Here is a 13,395-nt window from a genome sequence, read left to right on the forward strand (position 1 = left end):
TTTGAACAGGTTAAAATCCCTTTTGGCCTTGTTTTAGCACAGGGTTTTGGTATCTTGAAACCAGGCACCCACAGCTCTGTACAGTTTGGTGGGTCCTTACATAGAGCATGCCAGAGTGAAAATTAAGATTCTTCCGTAACGTGCCCACTCCCTTCTCAGGCATCATTTCTACAGCGTCCATGCTGCACTTCAAAGCTGAGAGCAAACAACTGCACAGCCATCGAGTTTTTTTCAGTCTGTTTGCTTTTATACTGCCTTCCACAATAGGCCTGTGATTGCAGAATGTTTGGGAGAGGGACTAAAAGGAAGGCCAAGACCCCATGACCCCAGTGTGCTGCTCTCACATTGACCATCCAGACCTGTCTATTTTACACAACAGGAATCAGCAGTAACCCTGACCTTACATTGACCTTGAATGGGGTGGGTGGAAAATGGTTCCAGAACTACTACTCCTTATGCACATTTGCAGACAGTGCCATAGTGGAGAATGCAATCTGCACAGAGGTATATCCACCGGTTTAATAAAGCCTTTTATATAAAAAGATTTACCACTGAGCATAGATGGGCAAGAACTTGTCAATCCTTGTATCAATAACCACTAACTACCATCTTTTGTCATTCAGATGATGATGTTCCTGCCTCTGCACCAACACTCTGCTAGTCATATTTCACAATCATTGGGTAGCTTTAATTAGTTTTTATCTGGCACAGGTAGGCTATAGCTGTTGGTACTGCAAAGACATTAATGCAAGGCAGCTTAGGGCTAAATGCACAGAATCCTGGGATTAAGTGTTTAAAAATGTGCCTTTTGTCATATGCCTTTAAGCCTAAAGAGCAGCATTCAGAACAGTTATGAGTATAACGGGTTGATTTAGGGCTTCTCTGTGTCCGAATAGCAGCTGCAGCACCACCAGATGAGCAGAGCTCTCAAAGTCTCTTCCCCTCTTGCCCACCCCATCCTACCAGGCCCTTACAGAAGCATTTCCTTCCTCCTCCTCTCCCTCCCCTTCCCCCCCACCCATCCAAGTGTGAGGCTCAGTAGTGAAGAGCAGCTCTAGGAGCAGCTAAATAAATCCCAGCTGGAGCCAGCCCCCACCCCCCAATGCTACCAGCCTGCTCAAATTATGGGGAGCTTCAGACGTCAACTTTCCCCACTGCCACATTGAGGGCTTTCCTCTCTCCCACCCAGTGTTTCACCCTGTGCCTACCCTTGGTCCTTCCGGTCCCCCTCATAACACTCTTCTTCTCTTTTTTCCATTCCTCCATCTCTTCTTCCTTCATTCCTCCTCCTCGTGTTTTTGTGCCTTCCTGTCCTCCTTGCCCCCACGCAGTGAAAAATCATTTGCATCTTTCTTTCCCTTCCTAGCATGTTTTTTTGTCTTGTCTATTCTGTATTTAACTTGCAAGCAATTGGGGCAGAGATTGTTCCTCTCTTGCATGCACGTGCATGTGCATGAGAGACCCTGCAGGGACACAATATGTGTTCATGTGTTGTGTGTGTCTGAGAGAGAGACAGGAAAACTCCTTGGTGGAACTTTTGGCCATAAAATATAATGATAATATTTTCAAATATTTTAAATAGCCTGAGAATACTGGCTAAGATAAAACATCACTGGAGGTTTTCTGCCAGAACAAACAACATAAATTACAGAATTAGTAACACAAAGTATTATAACCGTCTTTGCTCTGCAAAAAAACACATTGTTTTTTAGCAGTCTGAAAATGGCATAGGAGCAGTTAAAAAATGCTTCTGACAGAATACGGTTAAGACAAAATACAATCCAATTACCTGTTTGTTGCTCAGTTTGAGATAACTTCTGAGCGAACTTTGTGGCATATGCTCCAACAGTGATGGGGCTTGCCTGGCATGCCAAATGAGAGTCAGTATTGGAGTTAAGCAAAGTTGAAACTGTGGAATCCCTGACTCCTGATCCTATGCAAAGCACAGTACACCTTTCCCAAAATTCAAGCAGCTGCTTTTGCCATTGAAACCTGACCCTTAACCTCTAATAAATAAAACCAAATGGTGCTGGTCTGGTTTTGGACCTCTCTCAAAAAAAATCTTCCTTTTGTTCAGGGCTAGAAGATTAATCTTGTTCTTAAAACAAGAGAGTTGGAGGTTTTGTAACCACACCTTTTACCAGGCCTTCGTATCAGAATCCAAGCAGATTGCACATATTCAATAAGATTCTTTCTTGTTTTTGTAAATGCTCTACACAGAAAAACATTGTTGGAATAAGATGGGAAGCCTCTTAATTTAGCAAAGGCAATATACAGTAGCCTTTCTTAGATGCTGACATTAAAAAAAAGTTTTTTCATCTTGTTTCAAACTGAAAACATGTCTTGCTGTATTAGCAACTTCATCAGGATTCATACTGTCCTCAGAAAGTGAGACTCGAGCTCAGAATAAAGGTACTAGAGACTAATTTATTGCTTAATCAAATGGATGACCTTGGATGAGCCACTTATTTCAGGAAACCATATCCTGCCTCTGAAGAGAGAAGAATCTGGTGTTCTAATAGGTCTTTCTTTGTCTAGCTACTACAGATGTCCTTTAAGACTATTAATTTTAGGTGTCTCAGATTCTAGGTGTCCAACTTCAGACATGTAGAACTTGTTTTCAGGGTCTATCTTAAAGCTTTATACCAAACCAGCACCACAATGCATGAGTACCTTTCAGACTACAATAACAATGTCTCCTGTGGACTTCATGGCTGTTCATTTTTTGAGGAAAATTAATTTGCAGGTGATGGTGCTCAACACCGCTGAAAGCCAGATCCTATATGTCAGTTTCTATATTAAAAATATGGTTGCACATAAAATTAGGGATTTATGATAAAGAAATCAATATCTCCATAGTTATTTTACAGGAGGGGGAGAAATGTTAATGGAAAACTCAAAAATATGTAAGTCAGATGTTTCAGGAATTAACTTTGGAGATGCCACCTGCTTGGAAAGGTCTATGGTAACTGCTCATGACTCTATTATTTGCGCATAACATGATCAACCCAAACATTTAGCTATGACATCTTTATAGTAGTCTGCACCTTCCCCATCTCTTTGTATACATAATATGTTTGTTTAATAAACTTTGCCTTTGTGTATTTGCGCAGTGAGGATGGATGACATTTGAAAGTATGGCAATCTCACATTGTACAATTTCTATCATTCCTAAAAGGAATTATGCCCGCAACACTGGATGAGCTGACAGGGATTAGACAGACAAGCACATAGCCTCCTAATGAAACAGCACTGCTGCAGCAACGTGACAGTTTGTGGAGAGTAGCCTCAAGGTTTCTCAACCGGACGTATGTTTTCCGTTGAAGATCATGTCACCATTTTGCTGTGTTGGTTTCATTAAGAAATCATTAAACTTGGTTGTCCCAAATGTAAACAGACCCATGTTAAGAAATATTTCTAGCATCAATCTGGAAACAGATTGAGCTGTTAACTTCACAAGATGGGATGTCACAAACAGGATTCTCTCTCTCATCCTCCGTGTTTAGCTAAGATCCTGTGCAGTATCTGTTTTTATCAGGTTACTACGAGATGTGTCTTCTTTTGGGGACTATCTCCTGTAATATATTAGAGGCTTCTTGCAAGGCATCATATCCTGCTTCTGTGGGGAGAAGTATTTGGCGATCAAATAAATGGATCTTTCCTTGTCTGTCTACTGTACTGTTCCCTTCCCCCACTTTCTGTTTCTCAGGATATGTGTGTGTGCATGCCTGCTTCTCTCTCTCTCTCTCTCATATTTTAGGGCATACCATTTTTTTCTACTTGGGGAGTACCGTTTGCTTTTCCTTGCCTCCCATTCTTCAGAGATTACTGTGGTCCTTCCTGGAGTTTGGAGGTTGGTGCTAAGAGTCTGAACGTGATGGCACCACTTAATCACATGCTAATTCTGTGTAGTGAAAGAACTGGCTGGAATCTGCAAAGGGTGCTGGCAGCAAAAAAAAACCAAAAAAAACCCCATTGATTCACTCCAGAATCTGCTTTGCAGAGAGCCAGGGTGCGATTTAGAATGTAAAGCTGTATTAAATCACAAAGTACTGTTGGGCTCACACAGGAAGCCTTTGTGCCCTTAATGAAGGGAAAAACAGGGCTTTATTCTGAAGCTTTATGTATAATCAGATGCCATGTTGTAAAGCTCTGGAAAACACACCAGAAATAATAATTGGGAGGAAATAAAACGTTTAGTCTAAAACAGCGTATGATTTAAATAAGAAGTAAGAAAAAAAATATGCGCAAGATTTGAGCATCAAAAGAATAAACTTTTAATGCATTTGCACTGAGATTATAGGGGGAGGAGCCACATTTAAAATGGTATAAAAAACTAGTTTGGATGTAAATGAGAGATAATGTCTTTGGCTGAGGAAATAAGCAAGAGGAGGGGAGGGGGACTTTGTCCCATCAGGAGACCACAGTAACTCCTGACATTGTTGGTAGACCTGGAAATCCCAGATGCAGTAATTAACAATGAGTTTGCAGATCTCAACCCAGGCTGAACAAAAGGGCATCACTTCCGTGAGCTGCTACCATCTGGGGAATAGGAGGAGGTTAACTGGCACATGACAATGGATCATTAGCCAGCAGTTAGCAGAGGGGGAGGCTTGTGGGTTGGGGGAGAGATCAGAGGTTACTGCCTAGAGCAGGCGTAGAAAGAGAATTTAGGGTCTAGGATTTAAAATGCTCGCAGGCTGGAAACTACTAAATGTAAAAACTTCCCTGGGCAACTTGGGCAAGGAGTCAGTTCTACTATGCCCTGCTACCCAAATTAAGGAAAGTGCAGCTCTTATCTAATTCATTAATGATCTACTTATTAGTTCTGATCAGGAAGCCACCCTGCTGGAAAGATTTGAATTGGCATTGATTTATAACTTTATATCCTTACAGCTGTACTTGCCTTGCAGAGAAGAAAGGATCTGAAATGAGCAAGAAACAGCCAGCCTGACGTGGAATGCTGCATTAATGCTGGATTTTTATTTTTCTCCCTTCAGTAATGGTGTTGTCCGTTGCACGCAGTCAAGTTAATGCAGCATAAGTATAGACCATATGCATTTGCATTCTGAAGTGTTGTACTTTGAAGCCTGGCTAGATTTTTTTTTCTCATTTAGAAGAGGTAAGCAGAGCTGTTTGTAAAACCCCCAAATATCCCTCACCTCCTCCAAAAATAACTTCCATTACTCTAAAGGGAATTTTTTTAATCACTTAAAATTAATTACATCTCTGGAATGCTTCAGTATTTCTGCCCACGTGACCACTGAAGTCCTGTAGTGCAGCATGGCAACTTGTGGCATAGCAACCCCTCTGCTGACGCTCTTGCTGTGAAAAATGTGCCGCCAGTTTGCTTACTGCGTGTGGTGCGGAGACATTTGTTCTGGGCACATCTGATGAATACCGTATGTTGCCACCTTTCAATGGCCTGCCTAATCCCAGACAGATTTGTTATAGATTTTCACTGAGAGTGACCTGGTTTCTGGATCCTGTCAGAAAAAAAATAACCGTGCTGTCATCCAAGTGATACATGAGGTAGGTAGGCCCCAGGTCAGGAATAAGCTTGAGGTTCCCAGGCTGCGGAATGCAATTGGCACTTCTGGTGCTGTATCGCGCCTTCGTTTTCATCCACCTTGTTTACAGTTCTGCACTGAACAATCTCCCTTTCAGCATGGATGTGTCTAGCAGGGCTGCGCTGCAGGGAGGTACCACATAGTCCTCAAAAAGCTAGTCCCCAAAAAGCTGCAAAGGAGTTGTTCATAGCACTGTGCTAGACATGTGCCAGATATCCCCTGTTGTAGATGTATTCAGCAGCACGTGCCAAGCTGCAAGCAAAGGGGTTCCCTTATATCCATTCCAGGGCAGCGGTGAGCAGGCCACAGGCCACTGCCACAGTGTCTAGCCCAGGGTTGTGACAGTGCAGACGGGCTTTTGTGCTTCCAGCTGAGGACAGTAATGCCAACTCTCATGAAAAAAATCAGGAGACTCCTCATTTCCAAGTCAAATGAACTCTGACTCATGATCTCCTGATAGAGAGATCACATCTTGGGATTTTTTTTCCTGATGCATGTAGAAAGCGCCAAGCTGGTAAGTCTGTGGAAGGGAAGGCCAGGGGGAGAGAGAAGGGGTGGGGGGCAGACCAAGGCCCTCACAGCAAGGGAAGGTGGGGCAGGGACAAGGCATGCAACAGAGCCATGGGCAGTTTTGTGTGCGTGTGCGTGTGTTTGCCTCTCACTCCCAAACCACAGCCCCTCAGCCCTGCTGCTGCCTCTCAATCCTGACTCATGACCCCCACACCTTCACAAATAACCCCCACACGCATACACACACTTTAAAAATAGCATCTCATGATTTACATTCTAAATCTCTTGATTTTTAAGAGTTTTTCTCATGATTTTTGACATGGGGGGGTTGGCAATACTGTGAGGATTTTAAGGCACTTTACTGGCATTCTTGAATGAACCTTCACAACATCCCTGTGAAGTTTTATTTTATTTTGTAGGCAGTGAAGCCAGTTTGGCACCACCCTGGGAAGGGGTGAAAAAACGTAAGAAACCTCCACTAGAGGCCTCCCAATGGTTCCTGTGCACTGTCTCTTTGAGGCTGATGAGTTTTGAGGACTCTTGGGTTCAGAAAGGATAGGGCCACCCAACCCAGGGTACCATGGAGTAGGGCAGCCCTAGGCATGAAGAAGTAGGCAGGAGTCCTGTGACTGGATAACTACCATTCCCGGGAGCACGAGGTCAGAGGAGAGAGAACATATAGGCAGCTGAAAGGGTGGGCTGGCCAGTGGCCTGGTGGTGGAGCTCTGTGCACAGAGACACAAGAGTCAGTCCCAAAGCAGGTGACTTGAATCCTGTCCATGCAGCTTCTGTCCTTGGGCAACTAGCATGTAAATGTTACAGGCACCAAGAAAGAAAGGCAGGGAAGAAAAAGCCAAGTCTCTGCTCCCATCATCTTCCTCCAGGTTTAACCAGGTAAAATATTAGACTCAGAGATCATGTGTAGACTAAACAAGGGGCATGTGTGCCCAAGACTTTAAAGTGGGCTAAAAGCTTTTGCACTGTTTTAATGGTGCTGGTGTTTTCACACCTCGGTGGTGTATTGTGCATTAATTCCAGTTGCTGTAGGAAATTCAGCAGCGTAATGCGCCTTAAATGACTTGCACTGCCCCTACAGCCGTGGAGCGAAGCACCGGGCTCCATGCAGCTCCGCAGGAAGCCCTGCAGGCAGCCTGGCAGGAGCCCAGGAAGGCAGGCTCTAACCAAGAAAAGCAGTGAGCCTGATCTCCCTCCGCATCCACTCAGAGCGAGCCTGCCTGCCTGCCTGCCTGCCTGAGCTGCGGAGGGGCCTGGTGCTTCCCTCTGTGGCTGTGGTGCCCCCTGGGACTGCCCTTACTTACACGTTAAGGTACCTTTGCCGCCTCTAAAGCTCCTTCTTGTCACCTGAGTGTGTCTGTCTCTTTCCCCTCCTGCCCCATACTGAATCTCTTGTTCTGAGAGGAGTTTCCATTCACTCCTGCTCCCCTGCCTCAGTCCTCTCTGCAAGTATTGATGCTGCCTTTCAGCCAATTCCAGTACTGCCCAGTCTACTCCTATGGAGTAGGGATATTCCCAGACTCTGAGCTCTTTCTGTGTCTCTGTCTATCTGTCTTTCTCTCCAGCTCCCTTTTCCTAGCATAGCGAGTAGTTCTCTCCCCTGCAAACATTTGTGCAAGCAGCCTGATGGGCCCCGCCTGCTGCTGGGGATTGCGTGTCTCTGAAGCACCCTCTGACAGGATGGTGTTATGCTGAAATACATAAATCACTCAGGCCTAGTTGTGCTGACCTGGTTACTCCCACAAAAAGGCACTGACTGTTTCTTGGGACTAGATCAGGTCTGGAGCTGAGTGTTGGCAGGCCTTTCCAAATCTAGCCTGTGGGATTCACTCACTATGAACAAGGACTAAGCACAGGGAGCGATCTGGTAAGTCAGAGAAGGGGCCCAGGGCCAGACCCAGTTTGGTCCCCCAAGCCCATGAAACATAAATAGATTGGCAGGAAGGAGCTCTGTCCTGAGGGTTTGAAAACCTGTTGAAATGACAGTTCTCAAGAAGTTTGGAGAGTAACAGTTTTCAGAACTGAATTTTCAATAGGCTCAGTCAAAAAGGGACGTGAACCAGGAATTTACAGGGCTGGGAAGCAGCTCTCATGAAAGGCAACCCTTGCTCTGACACCAGTTTCCTCTATGACCTTAAGCAAGTCACTTAAACTCTCAGCTCAAACTGTGTCGATAAATTAGAGCAGAGAAGAGACCATCATTGCTCCGATCTCCCCACTTCTCTGCAGAACGGTGGTTCAGCTGCTTTTCTGGCACCATAGTTTCCTGGCCACCCAGAGGTTTCTCCATGGTGCAGTCTGCCTGGCTGCACTGAGGGAAAGAGTGCATCACAACAGACAGCACAAGAGGAGCACCGTTGTGAAAACATGCCCTGCCCACTTGGTCCTGCTCTGTGCTTACCAAATGCTTTAAAAAATGCCACAAAGCTTCTTTCTGGTACAGGCCCCAGATGTGACCAGTATCACTTCAAGGCTTTGGACAAGCTCATGAGGGCAGCACTGTGTGTGCCTAAAGCAGCTTACACAGCATTTTTTGGCATTCGGCATATGCAGAGTAGGAGCAAGTGAACAAGGACATATTTTCTTTGTAGCATTCCCTACCTAGCCCCATCTGACATGAAGCAGCCTTACCCTGAGATCGATAAGGGAAGTAAACTGCCAGTAGGGATAATGTTCTTTACTTACTTGATTTGTAGCTTCATTAAGTTTTTTACATTGGTTTGATTCAAGACTGCAGGCTGGGATGTTTGGAAGCCAGGATGGGTTTTGGAGTACCAAAATGGTACTCCAGCTTTTCCTACTGGAAATTGCTCATTCCCCATGATAGTGCTTTGCAATCTCCCTGGTTCTACATGAAATGTAATGTTAGCTGGGAAGTGGGAACAGGACTCTGATGTTCTGTACCTAGGACCTTACTTTTATTAAAGAAACCCCCCAAAAATCTCAGGCCAAATTCTTTGCTGGTACAGCCTCACTGACACCACTGAAATTATCCCAGGAGACAATCTGTCGTTGTCACAAATTGGAACAGTAATCGACAGTCACTTCAGGATTCTTATCGTTCACCATCCTGGAGGCAATTGTGCTGCTGGGGCTTTCAGCTTTGCAGAAAGCAAGAGCTACCTGCCACCAGGGGCAGTAAAGGATGAGGACTGGTATGAGATTTCCAAGATAAAAAACTGTTTTCCAAAGTCCAAGATTGGTCTTGTTTCCTAATGGAGCATCACGCAGATTTAAATTCCACACATTCCACATATCTACAATATAGATCTCTGCCAACTGCAGCGGAAGGGGGCGTTATCTCTTTAATGTTTTTGTTTTTTCCCCCTAAAATGCAAATCAGACTGAGCAGCCCCCCTGACATGGAATGGGAAGTTCAGATCTGGCGCTAGACTGTAACTGGGATTTGTTTCCCAGAACCCCAAATCAAAACACCTGTGAACTCAGAAAAAGTTTACAACAGGATTCGAGCTTCACATCTCCCCTCCATCTCCTTTCATCTCCTTTTCTCTCTCTCTCTCTCTCTCTCTTTTTCAACTATATAAATAAATAGACCACTTACTGCTATTTAGAAGATTAGAGAAACCGAGTTCTATGTGATCCAAATATCTAGAAGCTGTCAGCAAGCGGGGATAGTGTTTCATTCTTAGCCCAGTATACCTTTCAACAGAGAGTGTTAAAGAAACAGGGAGTTACACAGATTTTGCCATCTCTGTGGGGGAACAAACAGCTCCATCCTCCCCTTGTTCACTCTGTTTAACATTGATTTTTTTTTCCATTCCAGGCAGGTCTTGATTGCCAGTTTAAAAAATCCCCATGCAATTTCTATACTGGCTCGACTGTAATCTTACCAAGTACGCGCTCTTCCCTCACAATGCACTCCATGAATTTGTGGAAAGGCTGCATTTATTACCTTCAAGCTTCCTTTTGTCCAAATGCCAGACCATTCTCCTCCTGAGAGGATTTCACTGTCTGCAGGAGGAACATCTGGAGCATTTCTCCCTGGAAAAGGAGAAGGGAGGGAGAGTGGATAATTTGGGGATGGAAAAGCATATATAGTTGGTGAGAAAAGGAGCAAAAAAAAAGCAGAAATGAAGCCATTCAGACACTATCAAAGCTGTGGAGAGACTGAAAACAGTTGATAGCAACGTGCCAGAGTCAACCTGAGATGCAGAAAAGGCCTAGCTGCCAGTATATCACCTCACAGTGCCCCACTGAGTAGATTGCTGTCTCCATTAAGCATCAGTCATTGCTAATTAGGCCAAGATCCAAAAAGCCTATGCCTGGTCTGCGGGAGGGAGCAAAAGTTTGTCGTGCTCCAACTGACATGTGAGAGGAGGTTGTGCCTGGGTGCAAGTAATGTGAAGTACCAGGCAGAGTGCCTCCTGCTGAGTGGTAGTTTCCAGACCCATTGCTTTTTCATTCCCTTACCCAGAGGTCAGGATATAAAAGGATGTAAGCAAGTACATGGGCTTTCGTGCAGTGCTCAGCTTGCAAACAAGACATCGATGTACTCCCATCCCCAGCCCCCGCTCCATATACCAGGCAGGAATACGTAAGTGCTTACAGAGCTGCACTCTTGTGCATGCCCCTGCAGCTACTGCCCTGCTCCTCACTATTTCTCTTACAGTTATATCTGCGGCAATGTGCAGAATTGAGCCTTCAGAGTCCCTGGCTTTCAAGTGGTTCCTCAAGAGACCAGCATATTTTTCAATTGAAGTGTGTCTCAGTGAAAGGGACACTGACAGATTAACAGTCACATTTGTTTCCAAACTTTTGCCACAAACTTTTGTTCCAAATTTTACCTCCAGACTTTGTCATTGTCACAAATTGGAACAGTAATCGACAGGGTAACTCAGAGGGGTTAGAGAAATATGTTTCCCCATTTGCCCAGGGTGTTAACTGTGCATTTGACAGCACTCTGAGGCTAGTCATTAGCACCATCCTGCTTGCACCGTGGATCATTCCTTGTCCCCCACTGCTTGCACAGGTCTCGCACATAGCGTTAGGGACAACAAAAATGCCTGGTCTGCACTACTCACATTCTGCTGACAGAACTCCGTGTCCGCACACGCAGCTCCCCTGTGGCCACAGAAGCCCATATTTCACTGGCAGAACAACGCCAACTTTTAGAATGAAAGAAGGCTTTTGCTATTGCCCAGTTTTTTCTTCACTGCCACAGCCTTGTCGGTAGCTGGTGCCTTCCCAGGGTGCATTGGGTGCCCTGCCAGCACAGGGGATGAAGTGGAGCCATGCAGTTCCAGCAGGTACACTGGAGGTGTGCATGCACTATGGTGCCTTCCCTATGGCAGCTGCTATCTGCCTCCAAGGCTAAGGACAGACATTCAAAAAGCCTGAGCCTAAGTTGATTCAAGCTTTCCAGGTTAGTCTAACCAGGCTAGGCTGAACCAGTTTGTAACTAGAGAGACATTCTCTCTGGACGGAGGAAATTCAGGCACATGCCAGTAGTGGCTCAGGCTTGAAGCTGGGGGGAGGTGCTAGAGCAGCCCTCCCTTCTCTTCCACAGGGAACTGAGTTAAGGGGGATGTGGCCAGGCCCAGGCAGGACACTTTGATAAGGGAGATCTGCCTGCACCATCCCAGGCTTTTCCCCACTCCTTGCTCAAGGGATGGGAGTCTTGCCAGCCCCTAACCCCTGGCTAGCACTCTGAGGCAAGGAGGTATGTGCAGTGCATGTATCTGTTGATGATGCAGAGCTTTTCAATCTCCCTCCCTGCTTCTTTATACTATCTGAAGCAAACTGACAGGTAAGCAAGCCAGCAGTAGGCTGATAACTGTGTTTATCACCTCACCAGGAAAACAATAGCCTCTGTCCATTAATTCAAACTCTCTTTAAACAGCTTACCAGCTGACCTGTTGATTAGCTCCAAAAAGCCCTGAGTGGTTACTGTTCTATCTGCCTGTCCCAGTGAAATTGGAGATACTCACACACACACAGACACCTCTTAGCATTAGCTAGCATACCACATACCTAGCGTCCCTGGGGCTAGGGTTGACCCTACACTTAATTAGGACTAATTAAGCACCAGCTCAGAAGCTGTCAGTGAGTCTAGGCCAAGAGGGGTGGTTTTTGACCCAAGGTCAGTTAACAGTTTAATCAGGCTGTATCTGATCACCGCCTAGTTAACCCAGCAATTAGTGAGCTATGATTAATTAGAACACTTGCACAAGATGTAAACTGACATGAATAGAATGGTTTATTAAATCACAACAAACAACAGGTGAGTAAACAACACACCCACCCAATCCCCAGAATGACCCTTACCAATACAACAATATAACTCTTATCTTATACTTATCCTATCTAAACTTTAATAACTCTGATCATCAACAATATAATATTCCCTCAAGGAGGGGGTAGACTCCATTGAGGGAGAGGCGAAACTTTATTAGGCTTGTGTCTCTGTCTCTGATCTTCTGACCATGGTCTGCTCCTCAGACAACTGCTTGCTAAGGCTTTCCTGCCCTCCCAAAACAAGGAGGGGTAAACCCACAACCAGGACAACAGTGAGGGAGAAAAAGAATGGGTGATCCTTACAATGGGAAGTAGAGGGCCGCTGCTTTATGCAATACACACACCTAGAGGGAAAGAAACCTAGGGAGCCAACCCTATCTACCTCCAGTGAAGATTCACCACAATGGAAGGAGGAGATTGATGGAGCCTCACAGGTCATTGGAATCCAGCATGGCATGCCTCCACAGTGCACCAGCCAGAGAAACCGGTCACTCTATCCTAACTCCCACTCCAGCCTCTTGCCCTAGCAACACAATCACCAATTCCCTCACTAAGCACCTTTCTCCAATCTCCCAGAGCCTCTCCACACCCCAGAACACACACAGGCCTCTTGGTCAAGCTTTCAGTCCAGCCACACCACTCACCCAGTCTCACACATGTGCCAACCTGTCAATCAGAGCCCCTTTTATATGGGTAGTGCACCCCATACACTCAGGCTCTGCACCCAGCATGTGGGTGTGTGCACGGCACTCTATTCCAGGGCATTTGGAGGTAGCTTACATCACTCTGCAGAGGGGTCAGATAGAGGTCATCTACTGACCTATTTAGCCTAGGGTTGCATGATACAGGCTTGAATTTGCTGTCAACACTAGGGTCCGTGCTATGGGAGATAGGAGGGGGAGGGGGATCCCTGCTTGTCCAGCAAGCAGTAAGAGGGGGTAGGGCAGGGGGAAGCCAGGCAGGCTCTGCTGTGCCTGCAGTTTCTGTCAAAGCTCTGGCCAGGGAGCAGAGGGGAGGGGCCAAACCTGCTGTGGAATAGAGAAAT

The sequence above is a fragment of the Gavialis gangeticus genome, unplaced genomic scaffold (genome assembly GCF_001723915.1).
Source record: "Gavialis gangeticus isolate Ggan-Ray unplaced genomic scaffold, GavGan_comp1, whole genome shotgun sequence".
NCBI lineage: Eukaryota > Metazoa > Chordata > Crocodylia > Gavialidae > Gavialis > Gavialis gangeticus.